Source organism: Platichthys flesus, chromosome 21 (assembly GCF_949316205.1).
Source record: "Platichthys flesus chromosome 21, fPlaFle2.1, whole genome shotgun sequence".
Taxonomy (NCBI): Eukaryota; Metazoa; Chordata; class Actinopteri; order Pleuronectiformes; family Pleuronectidae; genus Platichthys; species Platichthys flesus.
Window position 1 is genome coordinate 20,505,372 of NC_084965.1, and position 13,636 is coordinate 20,519,007.

General features: G+C 38.5%; 1 protein-coding gene across 1 annotated transcript in view; it reads left to right on the forward strand.

The window, feature by feature from the left end:
- The first annotated feature begins 2,414 nt into the window (after window positions 1–2,414).
- The window catches only part of dtx3la (deltex E3 ubiquitin ligase 3L a), a 38,481-nt gene continuing 27,259 nt past the window's right edge, over window positions 2,415–13,636 (forward strand). The window contains exon 1 of the mRNA XM_062379073.1: window positions 2,415–2,638. The gene's annotated coding sequence lies outside the window, so the exon portion shown is untranslated. The remainder of the gene's footprint in view (window positions 2,639–13,636) is intronic.

Consider the following 13,636-nt stretch of genomic DNA (forward strand, 5'->3'; position numbering starts at 1 on the left):
CATAATGTTTAAGTCTCAAAAGCCAGTGGTGCACATGTCCACATATTTCAGAGCAGTAATGAGTTGTAGCTGGAGCTAAATTGTGTAGTTTAACATGCTTTTTAACACTTTTAATCTGCAGAACATAAAGAGACGTCAGAACTCATCTGAGTTGCTGCATGAACTGTGATAAATAATGGCTGCTGGACTGACTGCTAAACTACACACTGTTAAACATTTCAAATTTTGTGTTGTGCTTCCTCAATTCTAACAGTTCTCTTGTAATTTATTCTCACTAACTATGAAGCACGACAGATTAATCTTCCAATGGGGAAGATCATGTTTACCTTGATCAACAACTATATTTCATTTTTTGTTGGATTATAAAACCATTAATGTAGTTTAATGTGCAATAAAATTATCTTTGAAACTTTATTTTAGTACTCATGATTCTAAGGAGCACATCAATCAATCAAATTGTATTTGTATAGCCCATATTCACAAATCCCAATTTTTCTCGTATGGTTTTAACAAGGTGCCTCATCCTCTAACCTTAACCCTCAATAAGAGAAAGGAAAAACTACCAAAAGAAAACATTTTAGGAAAAAAAGAACGTAGAAACCTCAGAGAGAGCCACATGTGAGGGATCAAAATCACGTTTATTCAAACGATTATTTACGTGCCCTTATTCTGAAGTCTATGCTTTATTCTTTAAATGACTGTAGTGTGTGCAAGAAAGTGAATCACTTCCAGTTTAGGTTAACATCGATGACGGCTGCGTGTCTTATTCCTCCTTGATACCAGGATATTGGTGCCCGGTTATTCAAACCCTTAATTGTGGAAACCCTAACACTCTCTGACCGGTGTGCTGCTGCCCTCCCTGCTATTCATCCCTCGCACTGTTTTTTCACCTCCAGTCACCACACACACCACTTGCCTCCAACACTTTACAGCTGCTTGAGAGTGAGTGCCAATCAGCTGGGCCGTTGAATGCTTTGGGGGAAGGACTAAATTGCCCACCAAATAATCGTTTATAGTAGTTTGGAGATTGTTTGACCTCATAATCGTAATCACGATTAAATTTTGATTAATCGAGCAGCCCTAATAGATGCCATGTGTAACAGAAAACATCAGAAAGATAAGGGTATTTGCAGCATTGATTAGAATAAACACATTGTAGCATAATGGAAGGTAAATGAATTGGTGGATTATTGTTGGTAACTGAGGAGAAATATTTTATACCACGCAGCCGCGGCCCTGGATCTGCGGACGATAAGGCAAAGGGATATCTGGGGAAGAAGTCAAGTCAGTAACATGTATTGATAAGATATTCATTTCTTTGATGTGATAAGGAGTGACAAAAGGAAGGAGAAGCGGGGAAGAGAAGCTCTATTGCTATAGCAGCATAACAAAGAGCAGGTCTAAGACAAGCATGGACCAGCTGTAAACTTTATTGTAAAGGAAGGTTTTGAGCCTACTCTTAAACGTACAGATAGTGTCAGCCTCCCGAACTGAAAGTGGGAGATGATTCCACAGGAGAGGAGCTGAAAGCTACCAAGCGTATTTTCGCTTCATTTTTAAGAAATGTACTTTCTTGATTCTTGTTGTCCTGGGTCTGTACCCTTGGGGTTTTATGCACTTATTGTAAGTCGCTTTGGATAAAAGCGTCAGCTAAATGAAATGTAATGTAATGTAATTTAATGTAAGCTCTTGCTCCTAATCTACTTTTATAGACTTCAGGGACGTCAAGTAAGTCTGAATCTGGGAGCACAGTGCTCTAGTGGATTGATAAGGTACCATCAACTCTTTAAGGTAAAATGGTGCCATATTGTCAAGGCACTGGAAGGTGAGGAGTAGAATTTTAAATTGTATTCTAGATCTGACAATGGTCTCTTTTCTTGGTTCTTGTCAGGACATGTGCTGCAGCATTTTGGACAAAGTGCAGAGTCTTTAACGACTTACTGCTGGAGCCTGATAATAAGGAATTACCATTATCAAGTCTGGATGTAACAAAGACGTGGACTAGTCTTTGTTACAAGTGAAAGAAGGCGATTCTAGAAATCTGTTATAAGTGAGAATTAAGGGACAAATCAGGATCAAAGATCACTCCCAAGTTCCTGACTGTTTCCTTGGAAGCAAGGGCAATGTCATCTAGCGCAGCTATATCATTAGATAATGTATTTTTAAGGAGTTTAGGGCCAAGTATTAGAACCTCTGTTTTATCTGAGTTTTCTAAGAAGAGATTATGGGTCAAAATTGGCTTTTCCGAAATCTTAGTAAGACAGAACGGGAAATAGTTGTAAAGTAGATGATAAATTTCAAATCATTTTTAAAAATAATAGTAAAAACCCTTTTTGAGCAAACGTGTTCTTTGGCTGTTTCTTTGCAAGAAGTGCAATAATTTGCTGTTCTATTTCTTGCTAACCTGCCACGCCTCCACACATACCTGCAGACTCTGTCCTCCTCACACACAAAAAACACACTACCATACCGGTCAAAGCTGCTAAACCAGTTGAGCAACTTCACACACCTATTTATCTTTCCCCTTTTTCTGTCTCAAGTCATCATGAACTAAACACCTCAACTGCAGGACAGCACAGTCGAGGGACGGAAGAAAACAAGGGCATTCCACTACATTTGGTGAAGAACATTTCGACAGGTACTGCTGACAGTAACGACACCACACTGTTGATATTGTAACTGTAATATTAGAATGTTGGATACCTTCTTCGGTTGTGGTATTAGCCAAATGTGTGATTGTGGTGAAGTAGTGAACATAAACCTATTAAACTAAACAGCAAAAAACTACAGGTTTTCATTGCACGTTACCACAGATCTGTTCATTTAGAACAGGACAAGCAGAACAAGTGGAGAATCAATTGAAAAATATAGAAATATAATGACCACTTAAAAATTACTAACAATTAATTTGGAACTCTGATGACTAATTAAATTAACTAGTGTAGGGCCGGTTGTAAACATGCCTGTTTAGAAGGGGCTATTTCCTTGATCTGCTGAAGAGCCTACTTCAGAAGTGAAGTTTTCATTCTTCCTACCTAGTTTATCTTGATGATGATTTCAAAAACAGTCCTTTTCATTAAATTAAACTGAATTTGCGTTATTACTATTCACGTGAACTTGGGTTATTTTTTCATATATTGCATCTGAGCTATTAAAGAGGTATTTTTAGCCAGCAACATGATCTTCAGCCCAAATTTACAACTGCTCAAAATACAAGGTGTAGAACTCAGCATTACAGCAAGAAATCCACCATGCTTTTACTTTAAAGACATGCTGACATGCTGCGGTGACAATACTGTATCACTTACAGTTTCAATTTTTTATGGATTTCTGCTCATGTTCATCTATCCTAATCTCCATTCTTATTCCCTGAGGCTAATTTTCCATATTGATACTTATCTGTTTACACACCCATACATCTCTCCCTCCTATAGCAGCCTGTTTGCCAATTGATGGTGGTTTACATGTTCTTCTGTTTAGTTGTTAGCATAGCAATTTATTTTTAGCGGATAACGATTGCTTCTCTCTCTCATTACATTTCCTTTAACTGACGCTTTTATCTAAGGCGACTTAAAATAAGTTCGCTCTCTCCTGCTCAGTGTGCTTGATGTTAAGTTACTCCTCTGCTTTCTTTAGCGATAACAGTACTAATAAATATAGTTTATTTGACAGGATGGAGGCGAAGATTTGTCAATTAGAGGCGTGGCTATGCAACATGGAAACCAAGTCATTATCCGATTTAGTTAGCCAGTCCCAAGTAACAAGCCAAGCAGTTTGAGCGTCACCAGCATCCCCAGCAGCTCACAAGCAGCTAGGATCCAAGAGTGCTGAATGACTTTCTGCAATAAGAAGAGAACTCCTAAACTGAAGCTCTGAGTTCAACACCAACCCATTCACATCTCTATTAGATTTTCCCCACTCAGCGAAACACTCGCTGAGGAAACAACTCTGGTTACTGGAGATTAATTTCTGTGAATTGTGAAGTTAAGGACACTAGCAATTATAGGTAGATGTATTCCTGGTTCCAGACGGTTGATAGGGTCATATTTAAAACTATTGGCTAAGCGTCAGTGCAGTTACACTGGAATTATTGTTTTAGTCAGCAGTGACAAAGTCCAGATGCATCGGTCAGAAGTTGCGATAATTAATATAGATTTTTACGCAAACAGTGATCCAGAGGATCCTATGAGGATTGCTCTGATTATTATTTAAAGGGCCCAAACAGCAACCGCTGTGAGGACACTGTTGGGATTGCTCTGATTATTAGGTCCTGAGCACAGTTTAGGACCTAATAATTTTTGCTAGAATTTTTTGTTCTTTTTCCTCTTCTGCATTTTTAAATGCCTTTTTGGTGGCCTTAACATACTCAAAAACACACCAATTTCGGCAGGTGGGTCAGGTCTTGCGAAAATGTACGTATTTGAATGTTTTCTGAAACATTCATCCAAAAATTTTTCAATATCGCCACCTATAATCCTACTTCTACAGATTTCATTAGATCGACTTAACATTTGGTTTATGTCACGCTAGAGACTTTCTGATTAAAAGTTATATAAACTGTGAGTTCAGGGGGCGTGGTTGTGGTGTTTGGATGATTCGCCAAAAAACAATAGGTGCCCATAACTTCTGTGTATATTGTTCAATCTGCCTCAGACCACGTCCAACCACATAGCACCCCCTACCTGTAACAGGAAATATCATGTTTAACATGTAAGTGTCCTGCAGCAAGCTCGTTCAGACTATGCATGTGAAATTTGGTCAAGTCAGCCATAGGATCTAATTTGTGAGTTTTCATCAGGGGGCGTGTCCTTGGATATGAGGCGAATCTCTGTGTCTCACCAAGAACCTTCAAGTAGCTGTAACTTCCATGTTTTCGCTCCAATTACTTTGAAACTGTATATGTGTGATAAGGAACCTACCACGAAGAGTTCATACTACAACCATAGACTGTATATATAAATGGACAGAGGGTCCGTGACATCATCCGTTGGTTTTTGCAGATTGAAAATGAGGCTAGTAGAAGGGATTTTTGTAGTTTGCCATAAGAAACAGAACACGGTCAGCACAGCTGTGTCCCTCAGGCTTGTCCGTCACTAAAAAAATTACAGGACACATAAAAGTAGGGCATTATTGTAGAGGACAAAGTTTGTGTCCTTATTTTCTGTGGATATTCAACTATGTGTTTGAATATGCTTTTGGAATAAACTGTACACTACCAAGACAATTAATTTATAGTATGGAGTTATTCCACATTAAAAGTATTGCATATATTATTTATCACATTATGGATTATGAGCAAAACTTTGCTTTGATTTTTTTGTAAGTTATGAAAACAGGTCCGTACTTTGAGTCAGTGTTGAAGTGATGACTCTCAGTGTTCAGTCTGGTTGGATTCCTGTTTTGTCTCATGTTGGACATCCTAGAGGAACATTCAACACAAATACACAGATATGTAAAGTCATACATGTGCCAGGTTAACTTCTTAACAGACTTTTCCATGGTAAAAATAAAAGTTTATTACTTCAAAGTTCATTAGATCAAACTCATTTCAGCTTAGGAAATAGGTGGTGGACATCAGCATCAGGTTATTTACGTGAATGCCTATTCTAGTAAAGTTACACTTCCTATAATTTATATATATGTGTCAAAAAAATACATTATTCTGCATGTCCACTTATCTAACACAATAATTAATTTAAGTCTACCTAAGATTAACGATGTAAAACTGAAGGTGGCAGAAAAGTTTAGTTTTCACTGTAATACGTTGCAACACTTCACGACCAATACTGTCAATAAAATGCTACTTTAACCAGCTTCTTTTCAAATGCAGATGTGACTTTAAATACTCAGGTTTCAGTTTATCACAGTAAATTTGTTTCTGCAGACTAATATATCTGTGTAATGTAGTCAAGTCAAAACGGTTGGCGAGTGAAACAACTTTTCATAACATTAGATCACACAACACACCGTTGAACTCAGTTCATCCAACTCAAATATTTTGTGGTGGAAATTCATCTTGAGATTTGAAATAATGAAATTCTCAGACCTGACTTGCTTTTGAGTCTTTATAATAATAAGCTCAGAGTTTACACAGCAAGCACGGGTGCTCAAAGTGGAATAAAAACAACTGGCTGCAACTTCACAAGAGCCAGAACTTATACAAATAGGCGAGAGATGATATGAAAAAAAAGAAGACATGAAAAATATGAAAGACATGAGATCATCAGCTATGTCTTATCTGCTGTGTCCGTCCGTCCCCAATACCAGTTAGAAGAAGAACATCACCCTACCGTCCCTGGTACCAGTAAGAAGAAGAACATCAACAAATAAGGGTTCCATCCTGTCAGGTAGACAGTATCCCAGCAGTGAGACACATAGTAAGGGGACTTCCAATACTTTAGACACTGGTCAATGATATTTTCCATTACACTTTCAAATGCTATCCATTTTCAGTCAGCATTGGGTTCTGTCCTGGGGCCCCTTCTGTTTATCATCTATTTACCTCCACTTTGCCATATCTTTCATACATTTCCATTGCTATGCGGATCACTTCCAGCGTCACCTGTACACCAACCTACCTCTATCCTCCCGCATACCTCCCTCTCTGATTTTAAAGAAATCCCCCAAAAAGTTACCCTTAAATATTAATAATTCCTTAGTGTCGCATACTTCCTCCTCTGGTATCCATGCTATGTAGACAGGCATCAGCGCATCACCGTCTGCTCTGGGATTAGGCAACTCAATCATTGGGAGATTGTGAACGTCTCATGTTCTTGTTCTTGTGGATATGTGACTGAGTCTGTCCAACCCGACACTATTTTGTGCGGCGAGGGTTGCAGCCTGATGTTGTCTGTTCTATTTTGGCAGACGGTCCTCGGATGTCCCATTAGTTAGGGCGGGAGTAACGTGGGGGCACTAGGGGTGTTCGATATTGCCAAAAATGTATATATCAATTAGTGCTGTCTGTCAGGGCTGGCAGAATGGCAGGCGTGAACCCAAAAGTAACGACAATGAGGCAGAGTGGGAATAAGCAAAGTTCTTGGTTTATTGAAACGTAGCAGGGGTCAGGAACCAGGCAGTCAGTCCGATGCAAACAAATCCGACAAAGAGCAGGCCAGAGAGAATCCAGGGTAGACGGAGCAGGGGTCAGGAGCCAGGAGCCAGGAAGTCAGTCTGATACAACCAATCTGACAAGGGGCAGGCAGAAGAGGAGTCCAGGGAAAAAGCAGACACATTTTAACGATGTCACTTTTTTTCTCGCAATATTAACGTTGTATTTGGCCTCGCGAACTGTGTACCTTTTTTCACATGCAGTTGCAACAACTAGTAACCTTAGAAAAACGACAGCACCACGCCGGATCTACCTAGACCAGAAGCAAAACAATAGGCACGCTGTTTGGGCTTGGAAGCCAGCCAATTGTAGTAGACTAACGTCACTGTTTGAGTGAATGGTGAGCGCGATATGGAAAAATGGATTATAAATAGCTTCTGAATGGAAAGTTTACTTTCAAAAAGTTTTGATGGTTCCCTTGACAAGACCAAAGTGGTATGTGTCTTTTGTCGTTGTGAACTGAGCTATCATCGTAGCACATCCAGTCTGAGGTGTGGGGTACGATCCGCGCCCTGCTCCAGGAGAAGGAGAGAAAGAGGCCTCCACAGCGGGATGACCAACGAAGAAACCAACCTTCATGCTTGCACATGAGTCTACATCTGATGAAGAGGAGGACGGTATTGAGCAATGTCTTGAGCGCTACAAGGCAGAGTCTCTTACTGGCTTGGATGACTGTCCCCAGGAATAGTGGTCCACGGATGAAGGGACACACAGCGAAATGGCCCGCCTTGCACGCACGTACTTAGCAGCACTGGCAACATCAGTACCTTCTGAAAGGTTGGTTTCAGCGTCTGGGCATGTTGTGCAAAAGAGGCGAGCTTCACTGTTGTCTGAAAATGTCAACAGGCTTGTCTGTTTGAATAGCTGGCTGAAAGCAAAGAAGTAGTAGGCTTACCTTTTATTGATAACCTAACTGTTACGGGTCATTGTTTCTGAAATAAACCGCCCTGTTTGGCAATGTTGTTTTTCAATAAAATAAAATATGTGCATAAGGCAAGTCAATCCACTTTTCCATATGAGAGCATTAAAATGAAAAAATATGGAAAAAAGGGATATTCTAAAGGGACATTTTGAATAGATAACGATTCGATTAAGTGTGATTCATTTTGAGTTAACTATGACATAAATGCGATTAATCATGATTAAATATTTTAATCCTTTGACAGCACTAATATCAAGATTTTCTGGGAATTTGCAGATAACGATGATTAGACGATATTTGGCATCTTTTAAAACTGTCTGTAAAAAAAGATTGTATTATACTAGGTTTCCTCTTGTTAAGTAAGGATATAAACTGTTTCTTATTAATGATAGTAGTGAAAACAACTTGTTAAGGGAAAGCAGGTCTTATTTATTTACTTTAAACTCAAGCATTCAAGTAAAAAACACAAAAAAAAGTTTATTACCAGTGCAGATATTACTGCTTTAATCATACACGTATGAATAAGGCATTTCAAACAGACACTCCTCTTAATGTAAACAAGACATGAATCCAACAGAAATAAAACACTCATAATTAAACATTAGAACAAGAACATAAGAATCTGGATAAACATTCACTGGTGTAAGCTGAAGTGGGCAGCACTCAAGCAAGAACAACATGACACCAAATCAAAACCTCAAGTTTTGTCAAATGAGTGAAATTAAATGTAAATAAAATTACGAAATATACTGTCAACGAGAGGTATGGCTCGGAGGTTCTGCAAGACCATAAATCTGTTGTTGTTGCAAAGTATAAAGCCTTCTGCTGTATATTTTGTTAAGTTTGGCAAAATATATTCTGCTAAACTTTGCTGACTGTGTATTTATTGACTGCCAAATCTTTTCATATTGTGCATATTCTGTGCAGTGGTTAGATCGCTTACGGTGAAACAGGTTGGTTGTTGAGCCGTCTTTAACGGTAACCGATTTCCGATATAGTTTGGCGATTGCACTCTTTTGAACAAAATTTGTCTTTTCAAAGTCAGACCATCACCATGCTAGTGAAGTTGATCCACGTCTCGCAATTAAATCTGATGACGCAGTTTGCGAGGCTGATGGTGTATGTGTATCATATTCTGGCACTGTTTGTTCAATCATTTTAAATTCAGTCATGAGTCGACATGATCGGCAGTTGTGCTTGTTTAACTCTAGCATACGTTTGAGCAAGCGTATACTGCATGACGCCTCACTGACGCTGCGTCATGCAGGTAACCTTTTTTTTTTTACGATAACATGAGCTAGCACATCGTTAAAATAAAAATTAAGATATTACCGTAGACGATACATATTGCATACCCCTAGTAACCATATTATCAAATTATATTCAGCTAGCCAACTCCAATGTATTAATGTTTCAGTGTCTTCTTATGTCACTCATTGGCACCACAACATAAATACATAAATATAAAACATACTTTTAGAATTCTTCATGTTCTTCATTGTTATACATTATCCAATTAAAAATGATTTAACCTACTTGCAATATAAAATGAAAACCTTTTGAAAATTAGTCTAAGCCTTACTCTCAACATACACATGTTATGTTTATAATTTAATTTCTGTCAGACAACTCATAACTTGATCAACTCCCCAGAGATGATTATATATGAGTAAATATCTTCAACTCCTTGTCGGAGCATAGGGCAGGTTGCTAGGGTGGTGGAGTAGATGAAATAACAGGCAGCAAATTTGACATATAGCAGCCGAGGCATTGACAAGCAAAGTGAGAAAGCTTACTGCCAAATTGGGAGGTTGTGTATGATGAGAAACTATTCGATTTAATAAAAGGTGCTCCATGATAAGTTTTGACTCTAGGGACATAAAGCACACCTATTCCAGACGACCTGAGTGGTCTGGGTGGTCCATTGTCAAGTATGCTCTAGTAAACAACTGTGTTGCCAATATAAACCAAGAAGAACACACATCTTATTGGATATTCTAAAGGTTTCCATGGAAAATAATTAAACAACAGATGAAATAATAATAACAGTCAGTCAACTACATAAGGAGTGGAGAAAGTGAAAGGCCAGTAAGTAGGACCCTCATATTCTTCCAGAATATTTAAAAAATGATTTGGGCTCTATCTAAGCACTCATCCATTCACTCAGCTGCCCCCCTCAGTCAATTGCCTGCACCAGGTAAGAACCTGGATGTCATCAAACCTTCTCAATCTTCACAGTAACAAGACTGAGCTCATTGTCAATCAATCAAATTTTATTTGTATAGCCCATATTTATAAATCACAATTTGTCTCATAGGGCTTTAACATGGTGTGACCTCCCTTAATGCCCTTAATCCTGAACAAGAGTCAGGAAAAACTACAAAAAAATACCCTTTTAAAGGGGGAAAAGAGCGTAGAAGCCTCAGAGAGAGCCACACGTGAGGAATCCCTCTCCCAGGATGGACAGAAGTGCAATAAATGTCAAGTGTAATGAAAAACATCAGAAAAATATGAGTATTTACAGCATTGATTAGAAGAAAGAGTTTGTAGCATAATGAAAAGTTAATTAATTTAAGCATTATTATCAGTAATGGTAGACCATCTGAGTAGAGGTACTATATATCCAGCAGTCGACCTCAATCAGGATCCACCATCAGCAGCCACCTCGATCGTGGTCTACCACCATTATCAGATGCTAACACGATACAGGATCAGCCATTATTATTATGATCAGCCAGCAAGGTACAGGAACCGCCAAAATGATCACGATCAGCCAGCACGATACTGTATCCGTCATTACGATCACAATGGCACTGTCGGATTCATGATCCGACACTGTTGATTAATAATGGAATAAATTTGATTGTCTGTTTGAGTGAAGAGCGACAGAGACGAGCAGACACACACCCACACCTGCAGACAGGACCGAAGCTCTTCCCTGCAGGTAGTGTTGAGACAACAATTTGTTGTGCACCGAAATTATTTATTTTTCAAAAAATCCCATAAATGCATGATTTTTCCAAAGTAAAGGAGTAATTGTGTTAAATAATTATGATTAGGCAGCCCTTGCCTGCAGTGGTGTACAAAGTACTTGAAAGCCATACTTGAGTAAAAGTACAGATATCTTACCTGAAAGTGACTTCGGTAAAAGTAAAAGTCACCAGTCAGAAAATGACTTGAGTAAAAGTCTTAAAGTAGCTCATATTAAATGTACTTAAGTATCAAAAGTATCTGGTGTTGAAATGTACTTAAGTATCAAAAGGAAAAGTACAAGTATCAAATTAAAAATGTAAAGTGCTTTTTATAGTAGGCCTACAAAGAAACAAAACAACCGAAATTGTTCTATTCAGACTTTATTTCAACTGATTTCAATTTTTATTTATAAAAGATTATAGAACTCATACATGAACAAGTGAAATTGGAAGTGATGAAACTTAAAATAAATATTAAATACCATTGTCTCACTTTCTAACAAAGAACTTAACCCTAACCCTAAACAAAAAATGTCGGGTTGTATTCTTACCGTGCCATGACAACCATGCCATATAACAGGTCTTAAAGCGACACTTGTAGAACATGAACTGACAATGCATAAAATTACAAAACAGTGTTTTTTTCCTTTTTGTTTATATTTACAGTGATTGATAAGGTCGGATTTTGAGACCCATTTCCCCATGCAACTACACAACCCAAACCTATACCAAAGTTTACAATTTTGAAATAAAGAGACCTAAAAACTCAATGCAGTTGTTAAACTGCATTGAGGTTTGGGTTGTGTAGTTGCATGGGGAAACGCCTATAATGACTTTAATTTGTCATAGTGCTTTAATAAAAGTCAACAAACTTGTGGTTCATCTTTAGCAGAAGTTGATTCTCAAAATTGCGTGAATCCAGCCGAGCTCTTCGAGGGCTGAAGACAAGTCCTGCAATGCTAAATAGTCGTTCACAGGCTGCAGAGGCAGGCAGAGGTGTGTTCAGCTTAACAGACAACTTGCAGACAGCAGGGAACGTCTTCCATCTAGTTGCTTGGAGCTGTCTTGAGTGACGTGAGAGCTCTTCAGCGAAGAGAAGAAGTCTCCATATGCAATATGTTGCAGCCAGAGAATATAAATGGGAGAATAAATGACCAACTGCACTCAGACAATGGACATACAGAATATACATAGATTCAGCAGAAAGAATATACTCTACAAATAGCTGTAAATGTGGTGAACTATAACAATTATGAGCTACATGCAATCCAAACAACAATTTGTGTATGCACGCCTACACTTGGACCATACCTGGACGCGCATGCACGCGTCTACTTTGTAGACACGCATGTTAAGCATGTTAAGTAAAATGTTCAACTGTATCTGTTCTGTTAGCAAACTATATTTTACCAGCGACACTTTTGCACTTATTCCTGGCACAATACATAACATGACTATGGCTGCCATTACTTAATTCACTTACCTGAATGTGTTTTTTGAGGTTCGACGGAGAGTTTTGAAACGCCATTATTTCCGTCTCCCTCGGTAGACACAAGAGGCACTTCATTCGATAGGATGTATCTTGTACCCCCACGAAGGCAAACATGGTCGCGAGATACGGCCACGGGTGTGGTGGATTTGGTTCTTTGGCCGTGTCTTCAGCATCAGCGGTGGATGAGGTAGCCATGGTGGTTTACTCTGTGTATGGTGCCGCCCTCAGGTTATCCTCGCGAGACACCGTCGGTTCTCGCGCAAACACGCACAGTCCGGATAATCCAATCGCGAAGAGAGACAATTATAATTATATTCAGATTTTAATTTGTAACGAGTAATGAGGTGTTCAATGAAAATGTAACGGAGTAAAAGTATATATTTTTTCTTTTAAATGTAGTGGAGTAAAAGTAGAAGTCCTGATGAATATAAATACTCAAGGAAAGTATAGATCCTCAACAAAACGACTCAAGTACTGTAACAAAGTACTTCTACTCCGTTACTTTACACCACTGCTTGCCTGCGACCGTGAGCTACATTGTTGTCCTGCATTAAATAAATAAAACCATTACAATAGAAGGAGTATTTATCATAGAGCAGAATACCCAGCCCCTCATCATGAAGCCACAGAGTGTCTGGCCACTGCTAGAACAGAACATGTGGTGCAGCTCCATTAAGGGGTCCTAAGGAACACAGGGCCAGTGAAAAGAGAATAATAAAATAAAGTAAATGTTAATTAAAAGAACCATGTTTATATTATACCATTAGGTACACAAATATGAAAGGAACCTCCCTGTAATCTAAGGGTTAACCTCATTTCAACCTTTAAGTACATACACCACAAATGTAACTCCACAGTCCCTTCTGGTTTTGAGAAACAACATAAACTAGCACAACACAACTTAGTGAAAACACAATAATAGTCTGTACTTATTTTCAGAAAATAAAAATAAAAGACCAATTAAATAACACAGTGTTCACCATAAGATAGTTCAACTGCATATGGAGTGTATAAGCAAATTCACTAAATTTAAGCTTTGAAAACAAAGTGTTGGTTCCATCTATTGCAGTATTTCTTTCAGTTTGTGGGTGTAGTGCATTTTGAGAGGTCAGACTGTTTGGATATTTCAAATATAGAAA